This window comes from Filicampus tigris, chromosome 19 (genome assembly GCF_054856515.1).
Source record: "Filicampus tigris isolate MCC_2025a chromosome 19, RoL_Ftig_1.0, whole genome shotgun sequence".
NCBI classification, from domain to species: Eukaryota; Metazoa; Chordata; class Actinopteri; order Syngnathiformes; family Syngnathidae; genus Filicampus; species Filicampus tigris.
In genome coordinates, this window is record NC_141235.1 from 5,636,444 (window position 1) to 5,645,769 (window position 9,326).

The window sequence follows — 9,326 nt, forward strand, 5'->3', positions numbered from 1 at the left end:
CCTCCGCTGATGGATGAAACAGACCGCGGTCTACACGGGAATTATTTATGGGAGCGCACACGTGGCCACATGGGCGGCGTTTGAATGCCGTGGCTCAACTTGTAACAGTTCAGACCGAAGGTCGACGCAGGGACATCCCAGAGGTGGACGTGAGCTCAAGGATCCCGATCCGGTCTGCTTTGGCCATCAGCGTGCGTCGCTCGTTTTTAATCGACTTTTAAACTTTGCGTGTGAATCGGGAAAACTGGGCTGCAAGGCCCGGAAAGAAGGCATTTATCAACTGCAAATATTCCCATTTGTCGGGGGGGAAAATATCTACAGCAGCCGGGCAGGTGCAACTGATGATGTCATTTGAGTTATATATCAACTCTGTCCAATGCAAAGCATGTGGACTATTGTATCATATCGTATTAAATATGTTGGAGTTGATGATATATTTGCCACTAGCCAATGAGAAGCATGTGTTTTCAAATTGTATTCGTTTGTTCATCACTGTTGCTATTATTCTCATTATTAATACGATAACTACTATTTGTAGTGGTGGTAGAAGTAGCAGTAGTATCATGACCACTATAAGAACAAAACTACAAAGAGAAAAATGTTTTTTTTTTTAATGCCAGTGTTTAATTAAAAGCAAGCAGCTGCTTATTATTATCATTATTATTAAGAAGACTACTAGAAAAGGGTTAAATATATGGTTATGTGTCGGGTTCCCCTAGGCCAGGAACATAATAGGGCTGTGCAATTAATCAAAATTCAATTACAATTACGATTATTACACTCCACGATTGCAAAATTGGCATAATCGTAAAAAAATAGATTATTAATACTCATTTATACCCAACACACTGTTTGTTTACACAAGGAAATCATACTTGAATTTATACATTTGCACCTTTTTTTTAATTTTATAACTAATTTTAGAAATTGTTTGGTCCAAAAGGAACATACTTATTTGGCCTTATATTTTTTAAGGTTAAACATTTTCCTGTTTTGTACCAAAAAAATAAATAATCGTGATTTTAGTTATTAATAAAGCAATCATGATTAGTATTTTTTTCATAATCGAGCAGCCCTACATAACAATATATAATATATGAGTATATATATACATTTATGTAAATAAAACATTAAGATGGAATAGTTACAAGCTTTGCAAACTTGCATAAAACGAAATACAATTTCCAACAGTATTCCCGAGCCAACACTAATCCTCTTAATTCCGATTATGCTAGCTTTGTTTGCAGATGTTTACAGCTATTGGGAGCTGCACACACCTCGCAGTCTCAATTGTGAATGTGCAAACAAGTTGCCACGTAGCTGAAGATGAGTCAAGTCGTAGATGATCAGTGGAAATATGCTTATCTGGTGAGCCGTGAAGAAAAAAAAAAACTTGACGTGCTAGAAAAAAAAAAAATGACTGCAACTTTGAAATCAGCATGCCAGTTTTACTTACTAACGCATTTGAATCACTAAATGTGAGACTCTTTTCTCTGGACAGCTCAAAAACAATTGTTGGAATTTTCAAATCTGTCTCACTTCATCTGTAGATTTTTTTTTTTTTCAATCAAGGTATGAAGAAATTTCTCCCGCTATGAATGGAAAAACAACAGGAGCATTTCCAACTGTTCAAAATCCATGCGTGTATTACTTTTTCACATCTTCATAAATAATATCACACCTGCGAGAACTAACATTCCAGCTGCCTCGGTAACCACGTGTAAGGGGAGTAGAGGCATTCCGGAGAGTTGCTGCTTGTTTTCTTGATGATCCAAAGCAGACCTATAACAGGCTTTGATTTGAATGCAAGAAAAACATCTATTTTTTTTTTTTTTTTTTTTTTTAAACAGGCTGATAGCGTGAGGCTTCCACATATTTCTCTCCCCGTGTTGCTCTGGGCCTGGGCGGCTCATTGGCACCTGAGGCTGTGAGCTCTGGCCTTTCAGACATGGAGTCAATTCAGTTGCTACTCCGCAAAAAGTGACACAAAGTGAACTACTTCTGCACCCTGAAAAAGCTTCTGTCGACATCCAAATAGAACCTATGACTGGAATTAAACATTTCAGCACCGGAGCTTCATGTGACTTTCCTTTTAGTTGATAATCCTTTCGGCTAGCGTTTGATCACCGTCCAAACTCAAGCGGACAACTCACTTTTCAGTTTGGAGTGACAAAAAAAAAAAAAAATGGTGCGGCTGATTAACTGGTGACTCCGCCACTATCCGCTTTTTATGTTTAATTGCTGCTATTTCTTAAAGTGCCGGTCGCGCTTGCCAAGTGGCAGCGGAAAGATGACGGATGGCGTCGTAAAAACAGCCTTGTCCGCCACTTTTGCGAGGAGACGCTTGGCACGGTGCCGCGCAGGCCGTATTTCATCCCGCGTCGAGCGCTCTTAGTCAAATTTGTTGGTGAGGAGACACTAATGTTAGCAGGCTGGGGGGTGGGGTGGGGGGGGGACGTCACCACCGAACCACTTCCTGTGAAGTTAGGGTCATAGCTTTTAGTTTAGCATTACAAATATTATTATTATTTTTTTAGCTGACTATTTTGGAGCCTCTGAGATTGGGAAACACTTTTGTTAATGTTAGAGTAAAAAGTAAGTTAATTTATTTACGAGTATAGGTCAATAGCATGACGTAGTTGAAGAATTTGTGAACCCCAGGGGATGAACCACATTTCTAATTTGGTTCTTCAGCCAAATATGTCGGGGGTATTCTGCCTTAAAAAAACAAAAACAACCTCCGTTGCGTCTCCCATTGTCTAAACAAAGGAACAGCAGTATGAAAATCCACCCAAAAATGAAGAAAATGCAGAAAAATTAGCAATGTTATCCCAGCACTTCATGCTCCCGGTCTGGTGGAACGACAGCTTAATGACAACTGGAAATATTGCGCCGCGACTTTACAGGCGGGGTCAACACCGGGACAGGGCGTTTAAGGTTTGTGGGGGAGTTGCGGGAGTGATCATGAGCTCCTAAAGCTGCGGAGATGGAAGAGATATCTCCTGGGTCATGCAGCCTCAGCCACAAGGATGGGAGGCAATCTTTGGAGCTGATTGCGCCGAATCCTGGTCCAAAGACGGGTTGGGATCAAGCGAAACTAAAACCGTTTCCATGTGGGCCAAAGAGTCAGGGCGCTCATGGGAAAGAGAAATATTATCAAGTGGGAAAGAGGAAAACGCCACGACAAACATACAAACAAGCACAAAGGCACCGGCCTGTCTGCGCGGGCGGCCACAACGCTTTCGGGGTTTGTTGTTTTGAGAGGCGCGCTACGCCACTGTTTACCGTCTCTTCCAACATCGCGGCCAAGCTAACATGATGTCTGTAGCGCAGAGCCCCTTACTTTTTAAATTACGGCTATTCATTAGCAGTGGTCAGCATGTGACCAAGCTTCACAAATAAATTAGGGTAGAGAAGGGCGGCCAACCATTATTGTCCTCCTGGCCTCTAGATGGAGCCAATTTTGACGATGGCAGGAATCCAAAGAACTGATATTGGGCTTAATTTGTGTAATATTTTACACAGTGGCCTTGTTCAGAGGATACAAAAGTGCTCACACTCTGTACTTTAGTAGAATGACCAATAAAAGTACTGATTCAACTCCTGTACTTAAAGGAGGAATTTACCATTTTCCCAGAACATTAGTAAAGTGAACTAATAAGGGAAAAAAAAAAGCAGTCTAGCCACCATTTTTGTCCGGCCGGACCAAATAGTAATCGCCAATAGGTCCGCCTATCATTTTAAAAGGGCTTCCGTTAGCGTTTCCGACCACCAACTTTGCCAAATTGCCACTAGCGCCCCCGGGGCGATATTTGAAAAGAAAGACTCACCGCGGCATGGAATCCTCACCGCGGCCAGACTTACTGCGTCTCCTTTTCGGACCTTTGAGGACCTCAGAAGCCTCACCGCAGACATTGTAGCCTCATAGCGAAAATAGGCTGTAGACGATTACATAGATGGAAAAAAAGGGCTATCGACTATGTTTAGTCCGACTATATTTTTTTAAGTTTCCCATCTATCGTTTATCCAAAATGAGCGTCCGTCAAAGGCGGAATGGCGGAATGCCGAGCTCTGATGCTACCAATGTAGCAGCCATGGCTAACGACTTGTTTACATTGCACGTGAAATGAAGCTACATTGAAACCTTGCCAGCAGTTTCAAAACTCCGGACTCCCATTTTACATACATTTCAGTATCTGTACTTTTTTCAAACTTATGGAGTTCAATCAACACTTCTACTTTTACCAAAGTGTTTTTTGACACAAGTGTCTGTACTTCCATTTTAGTACAGTCTGAATCCTTTAGCCACCTCTATTAATAATCAGGTCCAAACACAAGCTAGTTGAGGTTGCCGTCAGTTTCCAAAGTGTCTTCACGTGCCAGAGGCGTCATGAAGTATTAGGCCAAGCACGGGTGACGGCGGGGATGGTTCGCCAGTCGCAGCCTGTCTGGCTCCGGCGTCATTGCGGTTAACACTGATGACATGAAGAACAGTTTGACTCATCATTTGCTCGCCGTTCAAAACGGGAGGAGAGGTTTTGGTCGGGCATCTGACGAGCGCCTGTCAAAACAAGCCAGACCGCCGCCCACACACGTGCTGCTTCCCTTTAAATCTTCCATGATTGACTCAAGCTGAAACCACTGCTCGATCCTGAATCCTAATATTTGAATGGAGCCCTTTTCATCTCTATTATTATATGCTAAGATATAGCCACTTAGCCTCGTGACGCAAGGCACAAGGGTGGGAACACAACCAGGAATTTTCCCTGGGGAAGGCCCAACTGTCAAGACCTTTTAACAAGAGCTGACGCAGCTTTTCGGAGATGCGTTTCAAGGCAGCGCCTAGGCTGGGCTCTCGGATGGGTGCAGCACCTTTATGCCAAAAATCCCCTAATGAAACTTGATTATGATGGCGTTGCGTGAGCCGGGTGGACAAGATCGGCAATTGTCCTCGGGGTAAAATATTTAGAAAAACAGGGTTTCTGCAAAGCAATTTATGCAGAAAGGCACAGTGTTAACTTCAATATCTACGACTCATTTCGTAATAATTACCACAAATTCATGAGATGTAACGAGACTCTATGGGCATGCTGTGTAGCAGTTACAAAAGTAATGCTGGGACTTACCACGTGCCTCACATCCTTTCCCCTACTTGTTAAAAGTTGGCGCAATGTGATTGGTGCCAGAAACAAGGAGAGGTACGCTAGCCCTAAAGAAAAAAAAGGACAAAGGTGTTGTCATGGATATCATCATACAGTGAACCCTCCACCTCATTTCTGTCCATCTACTGAAAAACGTACATTTGCTCCTTGGGCCTGTTGTACTGCCACTTCTCTCTCTACCCCTCCTCCTTTCCTGCCCGGAGTCAGCATCTGTTGCAGCCTTGCCATCATAGAAAGGGGATCCCTCCATCTGTCATTCCTTTAAGGTTCCTTCATTTTGCCCCTGATTTGTTTTTCAAAGTTTTTCCTTGACTGGAATGTGGGTCTAGACCAGGGTATGTCGTTGCTTTTTGTGAACTGTAGACCTGTGAAGCCTTTGGAACCCTTGGTGTCCAAAGGATTTAGGGAAAAAAAAGACGATTTTACACACAAATAACAAGGTAGAAAACAAATCAATATCAATATGCAACGTTTTATACAGCTCACTGTCAGTGGTACCCTAACCCAGGTGAACTATTTTTAGAACAGACTCACAGCGGGGCATCCACGACAAATTTTCGCAATTCGTTTCAGAGCTCCATATAGTGAGTAACGCTGACTACTTTATAGTGTTTTTCAAGGCAAACACATTTATTGAATAGTTTTCCAGCTAGTATCTGAAGAAGCGAGTTATGAGTCGTCTTTAGGGACTCCGTGTGTGTGGTTGGATTGATCTCTTCCAAGTCAACATCCGCTCTGTAGACTAACTGCCGAGTGACATTGTGTAAACTCGTGTCGCTACTCGAGAAGCTTATCCAGGATTCCCGCAAGCAAATGCTTCAAGCCGCTTTCGAAACACAAACACGTTGACTAGTAAAACAAACTGCGCTTCTCTAATCTCGCTCCGAATATATTTCACTTGAAAACGGCGCGTTTTCAACAGGATCCATCAGGTGATGATGAGTAACGGCAAGGAAATTCCTGCAGAACTTCAGACTCAGAACTCTCCCGTTGACAGCCGTTTCCTCAAGTCCCGTTGTCCTCGCAGCATTTGGTTAACTTGGACTCTGCTGAGCGACGGAGGCTTACTTGGCTCAGCGGAAGCCCTTTGACCCATGAAGATCATCAACTCATCCCTGGAAGAGTGACGGCCATCTCAGAACTTCTTTGTTTACTGTACTTTAAGTCCCTGTAAAGTGAAAATAAAAATGTCTTATAAATTTGCCACAACAGAGAAGCGAGTGGACAAATTTGAATGATTCAAAAAAGTTGCCGAGTCTATAAAATGAAGCTTCAAAATCATGAAAACTTAAGACAATGTTTCCACTCTCAGATGCTGCGAGCTTGTACACAGAATGCGTAAAACCACAGCCCACTAAAAAAGTGCTACTTCATCTAGCAACTTATTTATGCTTACACACCGCTGTTTGAGCCGCGACAATATATCCACCTCTGGTGGATGGAACAATCCCCATTGGGTCGTTACGGGTATTTCCACGCTACAATGAGAGGCAGTTGTCACCAGCTAGCTCGCAAGGTAGCAAGCTTCCGGGGAGACTCTCAGCCGGCAGACAAGTGAAGGTCTGGTCCATGGCATCACATCCACACTTTGGAATTTGAATAACAACACCGAGCCATTCTGGAAATGGTGGCATACATAGAAGATGTATCTTCGGAATTTAGGCATAGCTAGCTAGCTAACAGCACTGACAGAAATGGGCATAGTACTAATAGCTAAGTATCTCTAAATGCGTGGGGTGGGAGTGAGTGGGGACTCATGCCAGACAGCCAACTTCATTACCGGGTGTCGTTTAAAAGCCACAACCCCAAAAATCATGAAAAACGAACAGATATTGTATATGTAAGGAAAAAAAGAATTTTAAATTTTGCACTAAAGTACATTTCTGTCTGTACTTTTAAATCAAGAAAATTAGCTAAGTCAGTACTTATACTTTTAGTATGTTTTAAAGTACAGTATCTGTATTTCTACTAGTGTAGAAAAGTGTATAAGTACTTTTGCCACCTCAAGCTTCTGACACATCCTCATTTAATTTTACAAGGATTCTACTCCGTAGAAGAAATTCAATGTTTTGCCTCTTGAAAGTCAACAGTTTGGTTTGATCATGCTGAACCGTACACACGTCTTTGATTACAGCAGTCATTTGCAGTCTTGGGAAAAGCTTGATTGAAAACTACTACGGGCGGGGCGCGCGGGGGCGGAATCATCTTGACGTGGCGTAATTGCCGCCGAAGGCCGGTATGTTTGCAGTTCCAGTAAAATGTTTTTCATCTCCACAAAGCCTCCTGGACAGCTGTTGGTTGCACAAGCTGTCGATGCAGAAACTCAACACAGTACCGACTTTTATCAGGTTAACTTTTGGCAGGCAGCAGGAATTGTTTTGCATATTTTATGATCGATCCTATTTCATGTGGATGTCACTTGTATTTGTGACATACGTGCTTTTAAGGGACGAATACCTCTGGCAACGCATGCATTTGGACAATATAGTATCACGCACGCAGATGACACGCTAGTAAAAGGTCTAGTAGTCAGTGGTATGAAGCCTACTTCCACTTCAAAGAGTCATTGTCAAAACAAGTATGGTAGCATAGTGGTACATGCTGCAACCTTTCATGTAGCAGCGCAGGTTAAACTCCTTCGCAGTGTGGTAAAAAACCCTGCCAGTGGAGGTCACAAACCAGATTAACGGGAGAATTTTGTCAGGAAGGACATTTGGCGTAAAAACAAATCAAGCAAGTGGCTCACAGAAAAAAGTTCAAATCTCAACCAATCTTCTTCAGACTATGGGTTTCTTGGCCCGAAAAATGTTAGCGAATTCCTGCTGTAAGAGAAGCTCCAAGCTCCTTCAGGTCACAATTCTCTCGAGGTCTTCAGACTTTTCGAAATCATTGTTCCAAAGAAGAGACAGAATTTAAAGGATTTGATGGACTATACCCTTGACAGGTGAACTTCATTTGACCTTCTCTAAACTTGTGAATGCAACTTTCATACTGTTGAGCATTTCCAAAGTGGTACAGTTCTCATCAAGGAGCTGAATGACAAAATTCACAACAGGTGTTAGATCCATCAAGTGACCATGTCTTGGTTTAATTAGAATTGAACCAGTCATCATGCGGTTCACATTTTGAGACCAAGAACATACCTAAGAATTGCTCAATGGTACCTTGCAACTGCAAGGCTTCAAGAAGGATGTTGCCGAAATGTATCCGACCAAAGATGTTTGAAGTGGTTCAACGTGCCCTCAGGTACTAAACAATCATCTTATGGAATGAGACTTTCTGCGGGAGCATGTTTTGCGCTTTTGTCTGGAGCTGCAACGAGGAAGTGGTACAATGGAGGCGTGATTGAAGGACCGTCGACAGCATTGGGACTGACTGAATTCCTCCCACTCCTCTCACTTACGTTCCCACATCGGGACAAAGGAAGCCCACGAGCATTTATTGTGGTCAGTGTGTCAGTTCTATAAATATGTTGTCAAGGCCGAGAGTGTTTGTGGCAATGCGAGGAGACGGTTTTCACAGCGGCGCCGGGCCTGTGGGACACGTACACCTGGAGTTGCGACCGCCTCTGATGACATTTTGAGCGAGCGGGGTTGATGTGATGCATCGGTGGGGAGTAGATTGCGCTTGACGTCTCCTACGCCGCGGTCGGGAAAGGGTCATTGGGAGTTCGCGTTGTTGTGCGCACGTTAACACGGGACAGATGCTTTGTCAGCGTCACCGTGCCGTAGTCTAAGGTTTCTTGGTGGAGACTCTCTCCACTTTGGCCGAGCGAGCAAACGCATGGGCATGTCTGTTCTCTCCGGAAAAACAGGGCTCGGGAATGACATAATGACCACCCGCTCGGGATGATGTAGTGAAACGTGATATCGACTGTGCTCCCTGCAGAGAACGCCAGGAGACAAACTCGCGGTTTCCACTGTAGAGTTTTGTTTTGTGCTTGCACCTTGTTTATTTCGAGGTCTTGAAATGCTGTCTAAAAATTGCAGGTAGAAATGAACATCCCATTTTCAGAGGCCGGATGACTTTTAGAGTGAGTCCTCAGGGTATGACTAAGTTGACTTACTTTGTATTAAATACCGGTATGATAGCAATGAAGAGTATGACAATTTTCACCTAGCAACAATTTTGGGAGGCGCAGTAGTCTATCACTAATCTACGGTA

At 43.3% G+C, this 9,326-nt stretch overlaps 1 protein-coding gene across 3 annotated transcripts in view; it reads right to left on the reverse strand.

Moving 5' to 3' along the window:
* dusp3a (dual specificity phosphatase 3a) overlaps nt 1-9,326 on the reverse strand; it is a 162,788-nt gene that overhangs the window by 129,422 nt on the left and 24,040 nt on the right. For all 3 annotated transcript variants that reach the window (XR_015082556.1, XR_015082557.1, XR_015082558.1), the window contains exons 5-7: nt 6,231-6,330; nt 5,301-5,546; nt 5,127-5,209 (exon numbers count right to left, since the gene is read on the reverse strand). The gene's annotated coding sequence lies outside the window, so the exon portion shown is untranslated. The remainder of the gene's footprint in view (nt 1-5,126; nt 5,210-5,300; nt 5,547-6,230; nt 6,331-9,326) is intronic.